Source organism: Brachyistius frenatus, unplaced genomic scaffold (assembly GCF_029030835.1).
Source record: "Brachyistius frenatus isolate BFR_SWC_R1_liver_20210118 unplaced genomic scaffold, ASM2903083v1 Contig_443, whole genome shotgun sequence".
NCBI lineage: Eukaryota > Metazoa > Chordata > Actinopteri > Embiotocidae > Brachyistius > Brachyistius frenatus.
Genome location: NW_027211042.1, coordinates 119,645 through 138,871, shown reverse-complemented (window position 1 = coordinate 138,871; position 19,227 = coordinate 119,645). Strand labels below are relative to the sequence as shown.

At 42.0% G+C, this 19,227-nt stretch overlaps 1 long non-coding RNA gene across 1 annotated transcript; it reads right to left on the bottom strand.

Moving 5' to 3' along the window:
- Positions 1-45: 45 nt before the first annotated feature.
- Positions 46-11,664, bottom strand: LOC138637215 (uncharacterized). The gene is made up of 2 exons (XR_011312356.1): positions 10,872-11,664; positions 46-135 (listed from the first exon to the last, which is right to left on the bottom strand). It is a non-coding gene; the product is annotated as an uncharacterized lncRNA (long non-coding RNA).
- Between the last annotated feature and the right edge of the window lie 7,563 nt (positions 11,665-19,227).

Below are 19,227 nucleotides of genomic sequence, written 5' to 3'. Positions count from 1 at the left end.
TCGGCTGGCTGTTTCTTCGTCCTCGTGGTTGCTTCCTTTCCACAGTTCACAAGCAACAGGAACATCGCCCCATTTCGGCCACGGTCCCTCTGTTGATGGATTATTTCTTTTCACCTCGAGATCTTCTCCTGGAGCCTGAAAACAACCAGAGAAGAAAGATTCCAAAGTTTGATGGTGATAAATATTTTCAGTCATCCAGGACAGTTTTACCACCTCAGATCAAAGACACAGAAACACGCGTTCAATCTTTATTTATTCTTGCTGTTTATTAGCTTCGTCAGCTTTAATGAGGAAACCTTTAAACCTTCTATGGACATACTTTTGGTTGAATCAAAGTTTAGTGGACAAATCTGTCATCATTCATCAGTCTCAGATGACTGCAGCTTTTTAAACAGCACAGACCAGAAGACCAATAATGAACCCAGTGGCCGCTTTGTAAACCGATGGGACCATTAACTACCATATTCAAACCGATGGGACCATTAACTACCATGTTCAAACTGATGGGACCATTAGCTACCATGTTCAAACCGATAAGACCATTAACTACCATGTTCAAACCGATGGGACCATTAACTACCATGTTTAAACTGATGGGACCATTAACTACCATGTTCAAACTGATGGGACCATTAACTACCATGTTCAAACCGATAAGACCATTAACTACCATGTTCAAACTGATGGGACCATTAACTACCATGTTTAAACTGATGGGACCATTAACTACCATGTTCAAACTGATGGGACCATTAACTACCATGTTTAAACTGATGGGACCATTAACTACCACGTTCAAACCGATGGGACCATTAACTACCACGTTCAAACCGATGGGACCATTAACTACCATGTTTAAACTGATGGGACCATTAACTACCATGTTCAAACTGATGGGACCATTAACTACCATGTTCAAACCGATAAGACCATTAACTACCATGTTCAAACCGATGGGACCATTAACTACCATGTTCAAACCGATGGGACCATTAACTACCATGTTTAAAAATTTGCGACCATTAACTACCATGTTCAAACTGATGGGACCATTAACTACCAGTCCTCCCTGTCAGGGGTGGACACGTATTCAGGCATAACCGGTCCAGTCTGTATTATTAAATAATAATATGTAATAAAATACAATATATATATTGTATTTACATTAAATTATTGTATATATATATATATATATATATATATATATATACAATAATTTAATGTTTGTTGGAGTTGTGTGTCTGTAGGAGGAGTTCTGTGTCTGGAAGAGTTGTGTCTACAGGATGAGTTGTGTGTCTGTAGGAGGAGTTGTGTGTCTAGTTTGTTTATCTGAAGGAGGAGGTATGTGTCTGTAGGTTATGTGTGTCTGTAAGTTTTATGTCTGTAGGAGGAGTTGTGTGTTTGTAGGAGTTGTGTCTGTAGTTTGTGTGTCTGTAGGAGTTGTGTGTCTATAGATTGTGTTTGTGGGAGTTATGTGTCTGTAGTTTGTGTGTCTGTAGGAGGAGATGTGTGTCTGAAGGATGAGTTGTGTCTGTAAGTTGTGTGTCTGTAGGAGGAGTTGTGACTGAAGGAGGAGTTGTGTGTTTGTAAGTTGTGTGCTTGTAGGAGTTGTGTCTGTAGTTTGTGTCTGTAGGAAGAGTTTTGTGCCTGAAGGAGGAGTTGTGTCGGTAGTTTGTATGTCTGTAGGAGTTGTGTGTCTGTAGGTTGTGTTTGTGGGAGTTATGTGTCTGTAGTTTGTGTGTCTATAGGAGGAGATGTGTGTCTGTAGGTTGTGTGTTTGTAGGAGTTGTGTGTCTGTAGTTTTTGTCTGTAGGAGTTGTGTCTGTAGTTTATGTGTCTGTAGGAGTTGTGTGTCTGTAGGAGGTTGTGTGTCTAGTTTGTGCATGTGTAAGAGGAGTTGTGTGTCTGCAGGTTGTGTGTTTGTAGGAGTTGTGTGTCTGTAAGTTGTGTGCTTGTAGGAGCTGTGTCTGTAGGTTGTGTTTGTAGGAGTTGTGTGTCTGTAGGAGTTGTGTGTCTGTAATGTGTGTGTCTATAGGAGTTGTGTGTCTGTAGGAGGAGTTGTGTTTGAATGAGTTGTGTGTCTGTAGGAGGAGTTGTGTCTGTAAGTTGTGTGTCTGTAGTTTGTGTCTGTAGGAAGAGTTGTGTGCCTGAAGGAGGAGTTCTGTCTGTAGTTTGTATGTCTGTAAGAGCTGTGTGTCTGTAGGTTGTGTTTGTAGGAGTTGTGTCTGTAGGTTTTGTTCGTCTGTAGTTTGTGTGTCTGTAGGAAGAGTTGTGTTTTTGTAGTAGTAGTTGTGTGTCTGTAGTTTGTGTCTGTAGGAGGAGTTGTGTGTCTAGTTTGTTTATCTGAAGGAGGAGTTATGTGTCTGTAGGTTGTGTGTCTGTAGGAGGTTGTGTGTCTGTAAGTTTTGTGTCTGTAGGAGGAGTTGTGTGTTTGTAGGAGTTGTGTCTGTAGTTTGTGTGTCTTTAGAAGTTGTGTGTTTGTAGTAGTTATGTGTCTATAGTTTGTGTGTCTGTAGGAGGAGTTGTGTCTGTAGGTTTTGTGTCTGTAGTTTGTGTCTGTAGGAGGAGTTGTGTGTTTGTAAGAGTTGTGTGTCTGTAGTTTGTGTGTCTGTAGGTTGTGTTTGTGGGAGTTGTGTGTCTGTAGTTTGTGTGTCTGTAGGAGATGTGTGTCTGTAGGTTGTGTGTTTGTAGGAGTTGTGTGTTTAGTTTTTGTCTGTAGGAGCTGTGCCTGTAGTTTCTGTGTCTGTAGGAGTTGTGTGTCTGCAGGTTGTTTGTCTGTAGGAGGAGATGTGTGTCTGTAGTTGTGTGTCTGTAGGAGGAGATGTGTGTCTGTAGGTTGTGTGTTTGTAGGGGTTGTGTGTCTGCAGGAGTTGTGTGTCTGTAAGAGGTTGTGTATCTAGTTTGTGCATGTGTAGGAGGAGTTGTGTCTGTAGGTTGTTTCTGTAGGAAGTTGTGTGTCTGTAGTTTGTGTGTATGTAGGAGGAGATGTGTGTCTGAAGGATGAGTTGTGTCTGTAGGTTGTATGTCTGTAGGAGGAGTTGTGTCTGCAAGTTGTGTGTCTGCAGTTTGTGTCTGTAGGAAGAGTTTAGTGCCTGAAGGAGGAGTTGTCAGTAATTTGTATGTCTGTTGGAGTTGTGTCTCTGTAGGTTGTGTTTGTAGGACTCGTGTGTCTGTAGGTCTTGTGTCTGTAGGAGTTGTTCGTCTGTAGTTTGTAGGAAGAGTTGTGTGTCTGTAGGTTGTGTTTTTAGGAGGTTGTGTCTATAGGAGTTGTGTCTGTAGGAGTTGTGTGTCTGTAGTAGGAGTTGTGTATCTGTAGGTTGTGTCTGTAGGAGGTTGTGTGTCTGTAGGTTGTGTGTTTGTAGGAAGTTGTGTCTGTAGGAGTTGTGTCTGTAGGTTGTGTGTCTGTAGGAGTTGTGTTTATGTAGGAGGAGCTGTGTGTCGTTAGTTTGTGTCTGTAGGAGTTATGTGTCTGTAGTTTGTGTGTAGGAGTTGTGTCTGAAGGAGGAGTTGTGTGTCTGTAGTTTGTGTCTATAGGAGTTGTGTTTCTGTAGTAGTTGTGTGTCTGTAGTTTGTTTATCTGAATGAGGAGTTATGTGTTTGTATGTTGTGTGTCTGTAGGAGGTTGTGTCTGTAAGTTTTGTGTCTGTAGGAGGAGTTGTGTGTTTGTAGGAGTTGTGTCTGTAGTTTGTGTGTCTTTAGAAGTTGTGTTTGTAGTAGTTCTGTGTCTATAGTTTGTGTGTCTGTAGGAGGAGTTGTGTGTTTGTAGGAGTTGTGTCTGTAGTTTGTGTGTCTTTAGAAGTTGTGTGTTTGTAGTAGTTCTGTGTCTATAGTTTGTGTGTCTGTAGGAGGAGTTGTCTGTAGGTTTTGTGTCTGTAGTTTGTGTCTGTAGGAGGAGTTGTGTGTCTGTAGTTTGTGTGTCTGTAGGTTGTGTTTGTGGGAGTTGTGTGTCTGTAGTTTGTGTGTCTGTAGGAGATGTATGTCTGTAGGTTGTGTGTTTGTAGGAGTTGTGTGTTTAGTTTTTGTCTGTAGGAGCTGTGCCTGTAGTTTCTGTGTCTGTAGGAGTTGTGTGTCTGTTGGAGGTTGTGTGTCTAGTTTGTGCATGTGTAGGAGTTGTGTGTCTGTAGGTTGTTTCTGTAGGAAGTGGTGTGTCTGTAGTTTGTGTGTATGTAGGAGGAGATGTGTGTCTGAAGGATGAGTTGTCTCTGTAGGAAGAGTTTTGTGCCTGAAGGAGGAGTTGTCAGTAGTTTGTATGTCTGTAGGAGGTTGTGTGTCTGCAGGTTATGTTTGTGGGAGTTGTGTGTCTGTAGGAGTTGTGTGTCTAGTTTGTGCATGTGTAGGAGTTGTGTGTCTGTAGGTTGTTTCTGTAGGAAGTGGTGTGTCTGTAGTTTGTGTGTATGAAGGAGGAGATGTGTGTCTGAAGGATGAGTTGTGTCTGTAGGAAGAGTTTTGTGCCTGAAGGAGGAGTTGTCAGTAGTTTGTATGTCTGTAGGAGTTGTGTGTCTGTAGGAGGTTGTGTATCTAGTTTGTGCATGTGTAGGAGGAATTGTGTCTGTAGGTTGTTTCTGTAGGAAGTTGTGTGTCTGTAGTTTGTGTGTATGTAGGAGGAGATGTGTGTCTGAAGGATGAGTTGTGTCTGTAGGTTGTATGTCTGTAGGAGGAGTTGTGTCTGCAAGTTGTGTGTCTGCAGTTTGTGTCTGTAGGAAGAGTTTAGTGCCTGAAGGAGGAGTTGTCAGTAATTTGTATGTCTGTTGGAGTTGTGTCTCTGTAGGTTGTGTTTGTAGGACTCTTGTGTCTGTAGGTCTTGTGTCTGTAGGAGTTGTTCGTCTGTAGTTTGTGTGTCTGTAGGAAGAGTTGTGTTTTTGTAGTAGTAGTTGTGTGTCTGTAGTTTGTGTCTGTAGGAGGAGTTGTGTGTCTAGTTTGTTTATCTGAAGGAGGAGTTATGTGTCTGTAGGTTGTGTGTCTGTAGGAGGTTGTGTCTGTAAGTTTTGTGTCTGTAGGAGGAGTTGTGTGTTTGTAGGAGTTGTGTCTGTAGTTTGTGTGTCTTTAGAAGTTGTGTGTTTGTAGTAGTTATGTGTCTATAGTTTGTGTGTCTGTAGGAGGAGTTGTGTCTGTAGGTTTTGTGTCTGTAGTTTGTGTCTGTAGGAGGAGTTGTGTGTTTGTAAGAGTTGTGTGTCTGTAGTTTGTGTGTCTGTAGGTTGTGTTTGTGGGAGTTGTGTGTCTGTAGTTTGTGTGTCTGTAGGAGATGTGTGTCTGTAGGTTGTGTGTTTGTAGGAGTTGTGTGTTTAGTTTTTGTCTGTAGGAGCTGTGCCTGTAGTTTCTGTGTCTGTAGGAGTTGTGTGTCTGCAGGTTGTTTGTGGGAGTTGTGTGTCTGTAGGAGGAGATGTGTGTCTGTAGGTTGTGTGTTTGTAGGGGTTGTGTGTCTGCAGGAGTTGTGTGTCTGTAAGAGGTTGTGTATCTAGTTTGTGCATGTGTAGGAGGAGTTGTGTCTGTAGGTTGTTTCTGTAGGAAGTTGTGTGTCTGTAGTTTGTGTGTATGTAGGAGGAGATGTGTGTCTGAAGGATGAGTTGTGTCTGTAGGTTGTATGTCTGTAGGAGGAGTTGTGTCTGCAAGTTGTGTGTCTGCAGTTTGTGTCTGTAGGAAGAGTTTAGTGCCTGAAGGAGGAGTTGTCAGTAATTTGTATGTCTGTTGGAGTTGTGTCTCTGTAGGTTGTGTTTGTAGGACTCGTGTGTCTGTAGGTCTTGTGTCTGTAGGAGTTGTTCGTCTGTAGTTTGTAGGAAGAGTTGTGTGTCTGTAGGTTGTGTTTTTAGGAGGTTGTGTCTATAGGAGTTGTGTCTGTAGGTTGTGTGTCTGTAGGAGTTGTGTGTCTGTAGTAGGAGTTGTGTATCTGTAGGTTGTGTCTGTAGGAGGTTGTGTGTCTGTAGGTTGTGTGTTTGTAGGAAGTTGTGTCTGTAGGAGTTGTGTCTGTAGGTTGTGTGTCTGTAGGAGTTGTGTTTATGTAGGAGGAGCTGTGTGTCGTTAGTTTGTGTCTGTAGGAGTTATGTGTCTGTAGTTTGTGTGTAGGAGTTGTGTCTGAAGGAGGAGTTGTGTGTCTGTAGTTTGTGTCTATAGGAGTTGTGTTTCTGTAGTAGTTGTGTGTCTGTAGTTTGTTTATCTGAATGAGGAGTTATGTGTTTGTATGTTGTGTGTCTGTAGGAGGTTGTGTCTGTAAGTTTTGTGTCTGTAGGAGGAGTTGTGTGTTTGTAGGAGTTGTGTCTGTAGTTTGTGTGTCTTTAGAAGTTGTGTTTGTAGTAGTTCTGTGTCTATAGTTTGTGTGTCTGTAGGAGGAGTTGTGTGTTTGTAGGAGTTGTGTCTGTAGTTTGTGTGTCTTTAGAAGTTGTGTGTTTGTAGTAGTTCTGTGTCTATAGTTTGTGTGTCTGTAGGAGGAGTTGTCTGTAGGTTTTGTGTCTGTAGTTTGTGTCTGTAGGAGGAGTTGTGTGTCTGTAGTTTGTGTGTCTGTAGGTTGTGTTTGTGGGAGTTGTGTGTCTGTAGTTTGTGTGTCTGTAGGAGATGTATGTCTGTAGGTTGTGTGTTTGTAGGAGTTGTGTGTTTAGTTTTTGTCTGTAGGAGCTGTGCCTGTAGTTTCTGTGTCTGTAGGAGTTGTGTGTCTGTTGGAGGTTGTGTGTCTAGTTTGTGCATGTGTAGGAGTTGTGTGTCTGTAGGTTGTTTCTGTAGGAAGTGGTGTGTCTGTAGTTTGTGTGTATGTAGGAGGAGATGTGTGTCTGAAGGATGAGTTGTCTCTGTAGGAAGAGTTTTGTGCCTGAAGGAGGAGTTGTCAGTAGTTTGTATGTCTGTAGGAGGTTGTGTGTCTGCAGGTTATGTTTGTGGGAGTTGTGTGTCTGTAGGAGTTGTGTGTCTAGTTTGTGCATGTGTAGGAGTTGTGTGTCTGTAGGTTGTTTCTGTAGGAAGTGGTGTGTCTGTAGTTTGTGTGTATGAAGGAGGAGATGTGTGTCTGAAGGATGAGTTGTGTCTGTAGGAAGAGTTTTGTGCCTGAAGGAGGAGTTGTCAGTAGTTTGTATGTCTGTAGGAGTTGTGTGTCTGTAGGAGGTTGTGTATCTAGTTTGTGCATGTGTAGGAGGAATTGTGTCTGTAGGTTGTTTCTGTAGGAAGTTGTGTGTCTGTAGTTTGTGTGTATGTAGGAGGAGATGTGTGTCTGAAGGATGAGTTGTGTCTGTAGGTTGTATGTCTGTAGGAGGAGTTGTGTCTGCAAGTTGTGTGTCTGCAGTTTGTGTCTGTAGGAAGAGTTTAGTGCCTGAAGGAGGAGTTGTCAGTAATTTGTATGTCTGTTGGAGTTGTGTCTCTGTAGGTTGTGTTTGTAGGACTCTTGTGTCTGTAGGTCTTGTGTCTGTAGGAGTTGTTCGTCTGTAGTTTGTGTGTCTGTAGGAAGAGTTGTGTTTTTGTAGTAGTAGTTGTGTGTCTGTAGTTTGTGTCTGTAGGAGGAGTTGTGTGTCTAGTTTGTTTATCTGAAGGAGGAGTTATGTGTCTGTAGGTTGTGTGTCTGTAGGAGGTTGTGTCTGTAAGTTTTGTGTCTGTAGGAGGAGTTGTGTGTTTGTAGGAGTTGTGTCTGTAGTTTGTGTGTCTTTAGAAGTTGTGTGTTTGTAGTAGTTATGTGTCTATAGTTTGTGTGTCTGTAGGAGGAGTTGTGTCTGTAGGTTTTGTGTCTGTAGTTTGTGTCTGTAGGAGGAGTTGTGTGTTTGTAAGAGTTGTGTGTCTGTAGTTTGTGTGTCTGTAGGTTGTGTTTGTGGGAGTTGTGTGTCTGTAGTTTGTGTGTCTGTAGGAGATGTGTGTCTGTAGGTTGTGTGTTTGTAGGAGTTGTGTGTTTAGTTTTTGTCTGTAGGAGCTGTGCCTGTAGTTTCTGTGTCTGTAGGAGTTGTGTGTCTGCAGGTTGTTTGTGGGAGTTGTGTGTCTGTAGTTTGTGTGTCTGTAGGAGGAGATGTGTGTCTGTAGGTTGTGTGTTTGTAGGGGTTGTGTGTCTGCAGGAGTTGTGTGTCTGTAAGAGGTTGTGTATCTAGTTTGTGCATGTGTAGGAGGAGTTGTGTCTGTAGGTTGTTTCTGTAGGAAGTTGTGTGTCTGTAGTTTGTGTGTATGTAGGAGGAGATGTGTGTCTGAAGGATGAGTTGTGTCTGTAGGTTGTATGTCTGTAGGAGGAGTTGTGTCTGCAAGTTGTGTGTCTGCAGTTTGTGTCTGTAGGAAGAGTTTAGTGCCTGAAGGAGGAGTTGTCAGTAATTTGTATGTCTGTTGGAGTTGTGTCTCTGTAGGTTGTGTTTGTAGGACTCGTGTGTCTGTAGGTCTTGTGTCTGTAGGAGTTGTTCGTCTGTAGTTTGTAGGAAGAGTTGTGTGTCTGTAGGTTGTGTTTTTAGGAGGTTGTGTCTATAGGAGTTGTGTCTGTAGGTTGTGTGTCTGTAGGAGTTGTGTGTCTGTAGTAGGAGTTGTGTATCTGTAGGTTGTGTCTGTAGGAGGTTGTGTGTCTGTAGGTTGTGTGTTTGTAGGAAGTTGTGTCTGTAGGAGTTGTGTCTGTAGGTTGTGTGTCTGTAGGAGTTGTGTTTATGTAGGAGGAGCTGTGTGTCGTTAGTTTGTGTCTGTAGGAGTTATGTGTCTGTAGTTTGTGTGTAGGAGTTGTGTCTGAAGGAGGAGTTGTGTCTGTAGTTTGTGTCTATAGGAGTTGTGTTTCTGTAGTAGTTGTGTGTCTGTAGTTTGTTTATCTGAATGAGGAGTTATGTGTTTGTATGTTGTGTGTCTGTAGGAGGTTGTGTCTGTAAGTTTTGTGTCTGTAGGAGGAGTTGTGTGTTTGTAGGAGTTGTGTCTGTAGTTTGTGTGTCTTTAGAAGTTGTGTTTGTAGTAGTTCTGTGTCTATAGTTTGTGTGTCTGTAGGAGGAGTTGTGTGTTTGTAGGAGTTGTGTCTGTAGTTTGTGTGTCTTTAGAAGTTGTGTGTTTGTAGTAGTTCTGTGTCTATAGTTTGTGTGTCTGTAGGAGGAGTTGTCTGTAGGTTTTGTGTCTGTAGTTTGTGTCTGTAGGAGGAGTTGTGTGTCTGTAGTTTGTGTGTCTGTAGGTTGTGTTTGTGGGAGTTGTGTGTCTGTAGTTTGTGTGTCTGTAGGAGATGTATGTCTGTAGGTTGTGTGTTTGTAGGAGTTGTGTGTTTAGTTTTTGTCTGTAGGAGCTGTGCCTGTAGTTTCTGTGTCTGTAGGAGTTGTGTGTCTGTTGGAGGTTGTGTGTCTAGTTTGTGCATGTGTAGGAGTTGTGTGTCTGTAGGTTGTTTCTGTAGGAAGTGGTGTGTCTGTAGTTTGTGTGTATGTAGGAGGAGATGTGTGTCTGAAGGATGAGTTGTCTCTGTAGGAAGAGTTTTGTGCCTGAAGGAGGAGTTGTCAGTAGTTTGTATGTCTGTAGGAGGTTGTGTGTCTGCAGGTTATGTTTGTGGGAGTTGTGTGTCTGTAGGAGTTGTGTGTCTAGTTTGTGCATGTGTAGGAGTTGTGTGTCTGTAGGTTGTTTCTGTAGGAAGTGGTGTGTCTGTAGTTTGTGTGTACGAAGGAGGAGATGTGTGTCTGAAGGATGAGTTGTGTCTGTAGGAAGAGTTTTGTGCCTGAAGGAGGAGTTGTCAGTAGTTTGTATGTCTGTAGGAGTTGTGTGTCTGTAGGAGGTTGTGTATCTAGTTTGTGCATGTGTAGGAGGAATTGTGTCTGTAGGTTGTTTCTGTAGGAAGTTGTGTGTCTGTAGTTTGTGTGTATGTAGGAGGAGATGTGTGTCTGAAGGATGAGTTGTGTCTGTAGGTTGTATGTCTGTAGGAGGAGTTGTGTCTGCAAGTTGTGTGTCTGCAGTTTGTGTCTGTAGGAAGAGTTTAGTGCCTGAAGGAGGAGTTGTCAGTAGTTTGTATGTCTGTAGGAGTTGTGTCTCTGTAGGTTGTGTTTGCAGGACTTGTGTGTCTGTAGGTTTTGTGTCTGTAGGAGTTGTTCGTCTGTAGTTTGTCTGTAGGAAGTGTTGTGTGTCTGTAGGTTGTGTTTGTAGGAGGTTGTGTGTGTAGTTTGTGTGACTGTAGGAGTTGTGTGTCTGTAGGTTTTGTGTTTGTAGGAAGTTGTGTCTGTAGGAGTTGTGTATGTAGGTTGTGTGTCTGTAGGAGTTGTGTATCTGTAGGTTGTGTCTGTGGGAGGTTGTGTGTCTGTAGGTTGTGTGTCTGTAGGAGTTGTGTTTATGTAGGAGGAGCTGTGTGTAGTTAGTTTGTGTCTGTAGGAGTTATGTGTCTGTAGTTTCTGTGTAGGAGTTGTGTCTGAAGGAGGAGTTGTGTGTCTGTAGTTTGTGTCTATAGGAGTTGTGTTTCTGTAGGAGTTGTGCGTCTGTAGGAGTTGTGTGTCTGTAGGAGGTTGTGTGTCTGTAGTTTGTGTGTTTGTAGGAGTCGCCGTGTGTCGGGGGGAGGGGCTTGGTGGAGCTGGATGTTGGTTGGCGGTGAGGGCTGAGTATCCGTCAGTAACTGGGTAGCAACAGCAGTTGGATGTCGGAGGGAGGCGGAGACACTCTCCGAGGATGAGCTGCTCTTTGACTGCTGGTCTCCCTCAGGTCTCCTCCCCGGAGCTGCACGTCTGATGGGGATAGTCCGCTGCAGGAATGCGGAGGATTAAAGCTCCCCGCTCGCAGACCCGGTTCCTCCACCAGGGCCTCACACACCAACCCACGTTAGAGGAGCTGGTGTCGGAGCGGCCTGCAGCTGATGGACCAGCAGCCTATCAGTCAGTCCGCACAACACTGCGTCACACTCACGAGGCATGCAGCAAACAGGACCGACACACATATCACTGGACCGTGAACCTACAGCGGGACACCAGGACCGGGTTAACCGGGCTCCTTACCTGCTGGGCTGCTGGTCCTTCTCTCTGTGGTGTACCGGACGGGTTAAAGTCTGCATGAAGCACACATCCCCCTGGGGCACCTGATCCACGGAGCCGTTAGAGACACACAGCAGCACCTGGCGGTGTGTGGACCTCCGTGTCCATGGTCCAGGTCTCTGCAGGTCCAGGTCTCTGAAGGTCCAGGTCTCTGCAGTAAACCTTTAAAATCTACAATCTTTACTGCGCTTCCTCTTCTTCCTGCTGCATGTCATGTCTGTGTGAACCTCCGGTCCAGGTGACAGATCACCCCGACGCTTCATCATAACGTCTGCTCCCACCCTGACACCCCGAACCGGACCCGGTGGTCTTCTAGAAGAGCCCGAGTACCGCCGTGTGTTCCCGGATCTCTGAGACCGCAGCAGGAAGCGTGTCGATCCGCCGCGGAGCTCCTTCTCTCATTGTTCCAGTCAGACCGAAGGACAGCCGGTGTGAGCCGGTGAACACATCCGTCTGCATGCCGGTAGGACCCGACAGCTTCAGTCCGAACAGATTCGGTTAGCTGGTGAAAGAACCGAGGCCACAGAGCCCCACACGGACAGGCTTAGGCTGCTGAATGACACCGAGGCCGGTCCTCATTCTGTGCACAGCTCGTTACCGGACAGCCGTCACACACCGGGAAACACGGGAGAAACGGGAGGGAAGCGTATTCCCTGAGATGTCCTCGGTGAACCGGAGGGTGGAGACAGTATTCAGGGCAGAAAGGCTGTCTCCATCCGGTCCTCAGGACTGCCAGCTCCTGCTGATGTTTAATCCCGTTTGTTCCAGGACAGGGGCGGCCCGGAGGATCTGGAGGAGGAGGGCGAAAACATCGCCTCCAGCAGAGGGCGCTGCTCTCACACACACAGAGCTCCGCGTTATTACGGTATCAGAAACACTCATTTAGAATGAGACTGTGAAAACACACAAAGTCAGATGATAAAACACTTACATATATATAAATGTATTTATAATACTATATATAATATATTTGTATGTATATAAACAATGAACAAAAAGTTCAGAAATTTGTGTTTGGTAGATTATTTCTCTGTTGTAACAATGCTTCTTGGCAATACATTGTATACTGTTGGAAAGCCTGTTAATTTCCCTTTTAAATGGTGCCCCATTTGTAAGGAACATGCATTTGTGGGATGAGCAGCACAGCTGAGTATGTGGGTTGCGCCCATGAAAAATTTGCCAAATCTTCTCTGCCACTGCCAAACAGCTTAATCTGCTGTTGCTATTGACTCTGGTTTGGTGGATTGGATGATTGAAGTATATCAGTAACAAGGAAAAAACAAGACATACAGTATTGGCAATTTTACAATTTATTCATTTAACAAACAGTCAGGAGCCTCAGTAGCCTGTGGAAGAACCATACACAGCTACAACAGCCTGGCACTTCCTCCTCACGCTGGTCACCAGCCTGGCACCTCCTCCTCCCCATGCTGGTCACCAGCCTGGCGCCTCCTCCTCCTCATGCTGGTCACCAGCCTGGCACCTCCTCCTCATACTGGTCACCAGCCTGGCACCTCCTCCTCCTCATACTGGTCACCAGCCTGGCACCTCCTCCTCCTCATACTGGTCACCAGCCTGGTCACTCTGCTGTGAGACAGCATTCCACTCCTCAAGCAGGATTTGTAGCACATCAGCCAACGTGGTTGTCTTGGTCACGCGAGCACGAACAGCACGTCCAAGCTGATCCCACAAGTGTTCAGTTGGGTTGAAAGTGTCTGATGACTGAAACATAAAGTGTCTGATGACTGAAACATAGTGTCTGATGACTGAAACATAAAGTGTCTGATGACTGAAACATAAAGTGTCTGATGACTGAAACATAAAGTGTCTGATTACTGAAACAAAGTGTCTGATGACTGAAACAAAGTGTCTGATGACTGAAACATAAAGTGTCTGATGACTGAAAAAGTGTCTGATGACTGAAACATAAAAAACAAAGTGTCTGATGACTGAAACATAAAGTGTCTGATGACTGAAACATAAAGTGTCTGATGACTGAAACATAGTGTCTGATGACTGAAACATAAAGTGTCTGTGACTGAAACATAAAGTGTCTGATGACTGAAACATAAAGTGTCTGATGACTGAAACAAATTGTCTGATGACTGAAACATAAAGTGTCTGATGACTGAAACATAAAGTGTCTGATGACTGAAACATAAAGTGTCTGAAACAGTGTCTGAAAACAAAGTGTCTGTTGACAAACAAAACTGAAACATAAAGTGTCTGATGACTGAAACAAAGTGTCTGATGACTGAAACAAAGTGTCTGATGACTGAAACATAAAGTGTCTGATGACTGAAACAAAATAGTGTCTGATGACTGAAAATAAAGTGTCTGATTACTGAAACATAAGTGTCTGATGACTGAAAATAAAGTGTCTGATGACTGAAACATAAAGTGTCTGATGACTGAAACAAAGTGTCTGTTGACTGACTGAAACAAAGTGTCTGTGATGACTGAAACATAGTGTCTGATGACTGAAACATAAAGTGTCTGATGACTGAAACATAGTGTCTGATGACTGAAACATAGTGTCTGATGACTGAAACAAAGTGTCTGATGACTGAAACAAAGTGTCTGATGACTGAAAATAAAGTGTCTGAAACAGTGTCTGATGACTAAAACAAAGTGTCTGTTGACAAACAAAGTGTCTGATGACTGAAAATAAAGTGAAAAATAAAGTGTCTGATGACTGAAACATAAAGTGTCTGATGAAAACATAAAGTGTCTGATTACTGAAACAAAGTGTCTGATGAAACAAAGAAACATAAAGTGTCTCTGAAACATAAAGTGACTGAAACATAAAGTGTCTGATGACTGAAACAAAGTGTCTGATGACTGAAACATAGTGTCTGATGACTAAAGCATAAAGTGTCTGATGACTGAAACATAAAGTGTCTGATGACTGAAACAAAGTGTCTGATGACTGAAAAATAAAGTGTCTGATGACTGAAACATAGTGTCTGATGACTGAAACATAAAACATAAAGTGTCTGATGACTGAAACATAAAGTGTCTGAAACATAGTGTCTGATGACTGAAACATAAAGTGTCTGATGACTGAAACATAAAGTGTCTGATGACTGAAACATAAAGTGTCTGATGACTGAAACAAAGTGTCTGATGACTGAAACAAAGTGTCTGATGACTGAAACAAAGTGTCTGATGACTGAAAATAAAGTGTCTGATGACTGAAACATAAAGTGTCTGATGACTGAAACATAAAGTGTCTGATGACTGAAACATAGTGTCTGATGACTGAAACATAAAGTGTCTGATGACTGAAACATAGTGTCTGATGACTGAAACATAAAGTGTCTGATGACTGAAACATAGTGTCTGATGACTGAAACATAAAGTCTGATGACTGAAACAAAATGTCTGAAAGATAAAGTGTCTGATGACTAAAACAAAGTGTCTGTTGACAAACAAAGTGTCTGATGACTGAAACAAGTGTCTGATGACTGAAACATAGTGTCTGATGACTGAAACATAAAGTGTCTGATGACTGAAACATAGTGTCTGATGACTGAAACAACAAACTGACTGAAACATAAAGTGTCTGATGACTGAAACATAAAGTGTCTGATGACTGAAACATAAAGTGTCTGATGACTGAAACATAAAGTGTCTGTTGACTGAAACAAAGTGTCTGATGACTGAAACAGTGTCTGATGACTGAAACATAAAGTGTGTGATAAAGTGTCTGACTGACTGAAACATGTCTGAACATAGTATCTGATGACTGAAACAGAAAGTGTCTGATGACTGAAACATAGTGTCTGATGACTGAAACATAAAGTGTCTGATGACTGAGTTAAATAAAGTCCACCTGTGTGCAATCTAAGTGTCACATGATCTCAGTATATATATATATACACATGTTCTGAAAGGCCCCAGAGTCTACAACACCACTAAGCAAGTGGCACCATGAAGACCAAGGAGCTCTCCAAACAGGTCAGGGACAAAGTTGTGGAGAAGTACAGATCAGGGTTGGGTTATAAAAAAATATCCAAAACTTTGAACAGCCCACGGAGCACCATTAAAGCCATTATTAAAAAATGGAAAGAATATGGCACCACAACAAACCTGGCAAGAGAGGGCCGCCCACCAAAACTCACGGACCAGGCAAGGAGGGCATTAATCAGAGAGGCAACAAGGAGACCAAAGATAACCCTGAAGGAGCTGCAAAGCTCCACAGCGGAGATTGGAGTTTCTGTCCATAGGACCACTTTAAGCCGTACACTCCACAGAGCTGGGCTTTACGGAAGAGTGGCCAGAAAAAAGCCATTGCTTAAAGAAAAAAATAAGCAAACACGTTTGGTGTTCGCCAAAAGGCATGTGGGAGACTCCCCAAACATATGGAAGAAGGTACTCTGGTCAGATGAGACTAAAATTGAGCTTTTTGGCCATCAAGGAAAACGCTATGTCTGGTGCAAACCCAACACCTCTCATCACCCCGAGAACACCATCCCCACAGTGAAGCATGGTGGTGGCAGCATCATGCTGTGGGGATGTTTTTCATCGGCAGGGACTGGGAAACTGGTCAGAATTGAAGGAATGATGGATGGCGCTAAATACAGGGAAATTCTTGAGGGAAACCTGTTTCAGTCTTCCAGAGATTTGAGACTGGGACAGAGGTTCACCTTCCAGCAGGACAATGACCCTAAGCATACTGCTAAAGCAACACTCGAGTGGTTTAAGGGGAAACATTTAAATGTCTTGGAATGGCCTAGTCAAAGCCCAGACCTCAATCCAATTGAGAATCTGTGGTATGACTTAAAGATTGCTGTACACCAGCGGGACCCATCCAACTTGAAGGAGCTGGAGCAGTTTTGCCTTGAAGAATGGGCAAAAATCCCAGTGGCTAGATGTGCCAAGCTTATAGATACATACCCCAAGAGACTTGCAGCTGTAATTGCTGCAAAAGGGGGCTCTACAAAGTATTGACTTTGGGGGGGTGAATAACTATATGCACGCTCAAGTTTTCTGGTTTTTTGTCTTATTTCTTGTTTGTTTCACAATAAAACATATTTTGCATCTTCAAAGTGGTAGGCATGTTGTGTAAATCAAATGATACAACCCCCCCCCCCCAAAAAAAAAAAAAAAAAAAAAAAATCAATTTTAATTCCAGGTTGTAAGGCAACAAAAAAAGAAATACGCCAAGGGGGGGGGGGGGGGGTCAATACTTTTGCAAGGCACTGTAAGTGTACTGAATATGTCTAATATACGTAAGTGTACTATATGTGAGTGTACTGTATATAAGTGCACTGTATGTTAGTTTACTGTATGAGTGTACTGTATGTAGATAGATAGATAATTACTTTATTAATCCCCAAGTGGAATTTCCCTAACTAACATACAGTACACTCACATATAGTACACTTACATATATTAGACATATTCAGTACACTTACATACAGTACACTCATATAGTAAACGAACATACAGTATACTTACATACAGTATAGTACGCTTTCATATATGACACTTACATTAAGAACATTTATAAACAGTACACTTATATACAGTACACTTACATACAGTACACTCATACAGTAAACTAACATACAGTACACTTATATACAGTACATACACATATAGTACACTTACATATATTAGACATATTCGGTACACTTACATACAGTACACTCATATAGTAAACTAACATATAGTACACTTACATACAGTAACCTAACATACAGTACACTCACATATAGTACACTTACATATATTAGTAAGTGTACTGTATATAAGTGTACTGTATGTGAGTGTACTGTATATGTCTAATATGTGTAAGTGTACTGTATGTAATGTACTGTATGTACGTGTACTTTATATAAGTGAACTGTATGTAAGTGTACTGTATATAAATGTGCTTCATGTAAATGTCATATATGAAAGCGTACCATACGTGAGTGTACTGTATATAAGTGCACTGTATGAGTGCACTATATGTAAGTGTACTGTATATAAGTATACTGTATGTTAGTTTACTGTATGAGTGTACTGTATGTAAGTGTACTGAATGTCTAATATATGTAAGTGTACTGTATGTTAGTTTACTGTATGAGTGTACTGTATGTAAGTGTACTATATGAGTGTACTGTATGAGTGTACTGTCTGTAAGTGTACTGAATGTTAGTTTACTGTATGAGTGTACTGTATGTAAGTTTACTGTATGTTAGTTTACTTTATGAGTGTACTGTATGTAAGTGTACTGTATATAAGTGTACTATATGTAAGTGTACTGTATATAAATGTGCTTAATGTAAGTGTCATATATGAAAGCGTACTATACGTGAGTGTACTGTATATAAGTGTACTATATGTGAGTGTACTATATGTAACTGTACTATAAGTGAGTGTACTGTATATAAGTGTACTGTATGTGAGTGTACTGTATGTAAGTGTACTGTATATAAGTGTACAATATGTAAGTGTAATGTATATAAGTGTACTGTATATAAGTGTACAATATGTAAGTGTAATGTATATAAGTGCACTGTATGTAAGTGTACTATATATGTGTACTATATGTTAGTGTATTGTATGTAAGTGTACTATATACGTGTGCTGTATATAAGTGTACTGTATGCAAGTGTACTGTATATAAGTGTACTATATGTAATCCACCTCCTCCAGACCTCCTCCAGACCTCTTCCAGTCCTCCAGATTTATGTCAGTTTTAAATAACTAAAAACACTAGTTCACATAAAATAATGTTTATGTTCTTATTTTTTTAATGTGCTCTAAAATTAATCCCATGGAGAGATTAATGAAATTATTTAAGATGTGAAAACAGTTTTAGGTTCATCAACCTGAAGACGTGATGTTTATAGTTTTTGTTATGAGGGTTTCCAGTGTTGCAGTGGAGGAAGGATATGGAGCAATAAATGTTTACAATCGTTTCTTCATTTCATTTAATTCTTTGTCACCACGAACGAGTGCTGGTGGAAACATCTGCGTCATATAAACAAGGTAAAGCAGAAAACGGGGACAATAATCAGTTGTGCTGTATTGTCCTGCATGATGTTAATGATTCATGTTTGCTGTTTCACTGATATCGATGTTTTTTCATCACCATTGAAACTTGTGGTGAGTCTTCAGAGGACTGAACATGAGTCAGTGTTTCACTTTGTGTTCAAAGGTAAGAATTTCATACATGACTTTGGTTCTTTGAATTAAAAGTTATTTACTAAAAGTATAAGATGTTTAAACTAAAAATGTAAAGAGCTGCTCAGAGAATAATTTAGCCTGAGAGTCACAAAGAGATGATTTACCTCCTTCATACCATCTCTACTTGTTGTTTCTGTCAGATCGGATGAGCTTCTTTCAACTGAATATTTTGTGATACTTTCACCACATCTCATCATAACATCCTGAAACACCTCATCAGGTGATTAATAATAATATGTCAACATTTCTGAAGAAGACGGTGCGCTGCATGTTCTTCTGGCTGGGATGACCTTTTACTAACAGAGAGCGAGATTTTTACACCTGTGAGAATGTCAGGCTGCAGGTTACTGGGCTTCCCCCCCGCTCATCGCTCAAAAAGTTTCCTCTTGAAAAACGCATCGCTGTAACATTTGAGGTTGTTGATACTGAAAATGACAAAGATGAGTTTACACAGAACAAACTCTCTGACTCCAGGAAATAATATTTCCGATGAGTTTAAACAATAACCACACTTCCTTGTTAAGAACAAACACTTTACAGTTCAAATGGTTTTATTAAAGTTTAACTCCAACAGACCTCCAGGTTTTATTCAAGTTTAACTCCAACAGACCTCCTGGTTTTATTCAAGTTTAACTCCAACAGAACTCCTGGTTTTAGTCTTTATTGAATTTTGTCCAGCGGCTCATCATCAGTGATCACAGAGATACATTAAGATATCATGAGAGCTGAGTAGGAAAAAAGCTGGTTCAGCAGCCTATGTGGAGGATATCACAGGTTAGCGACCAGCATCTGGGAAGATGCTGAAACATCTGGGAACACGGCGAAACATCTGAGAAGACGCTGAAACATGTGGAAACACTGGGAAACATCTGGGATCACAGCGAAACATCTGGGAACACAACAAAACATCTGAGAAGAGGCTGAAACATCTGGGAACACAGCGAAACATCTGGGATCACGGCGAAACATCTGGGAACACGGCGAAACATCTGGGAACACAACGAAACATCTGAGAAGACGCTGAAACATCTGGGAACACGGTGACACATCTGGGAACACAGCAAACCATCTGAGAAGATGCTGAAACATCTGGGAACACACTGAAATATCTGGGAAGACGCTGAAACATCTGGGTACA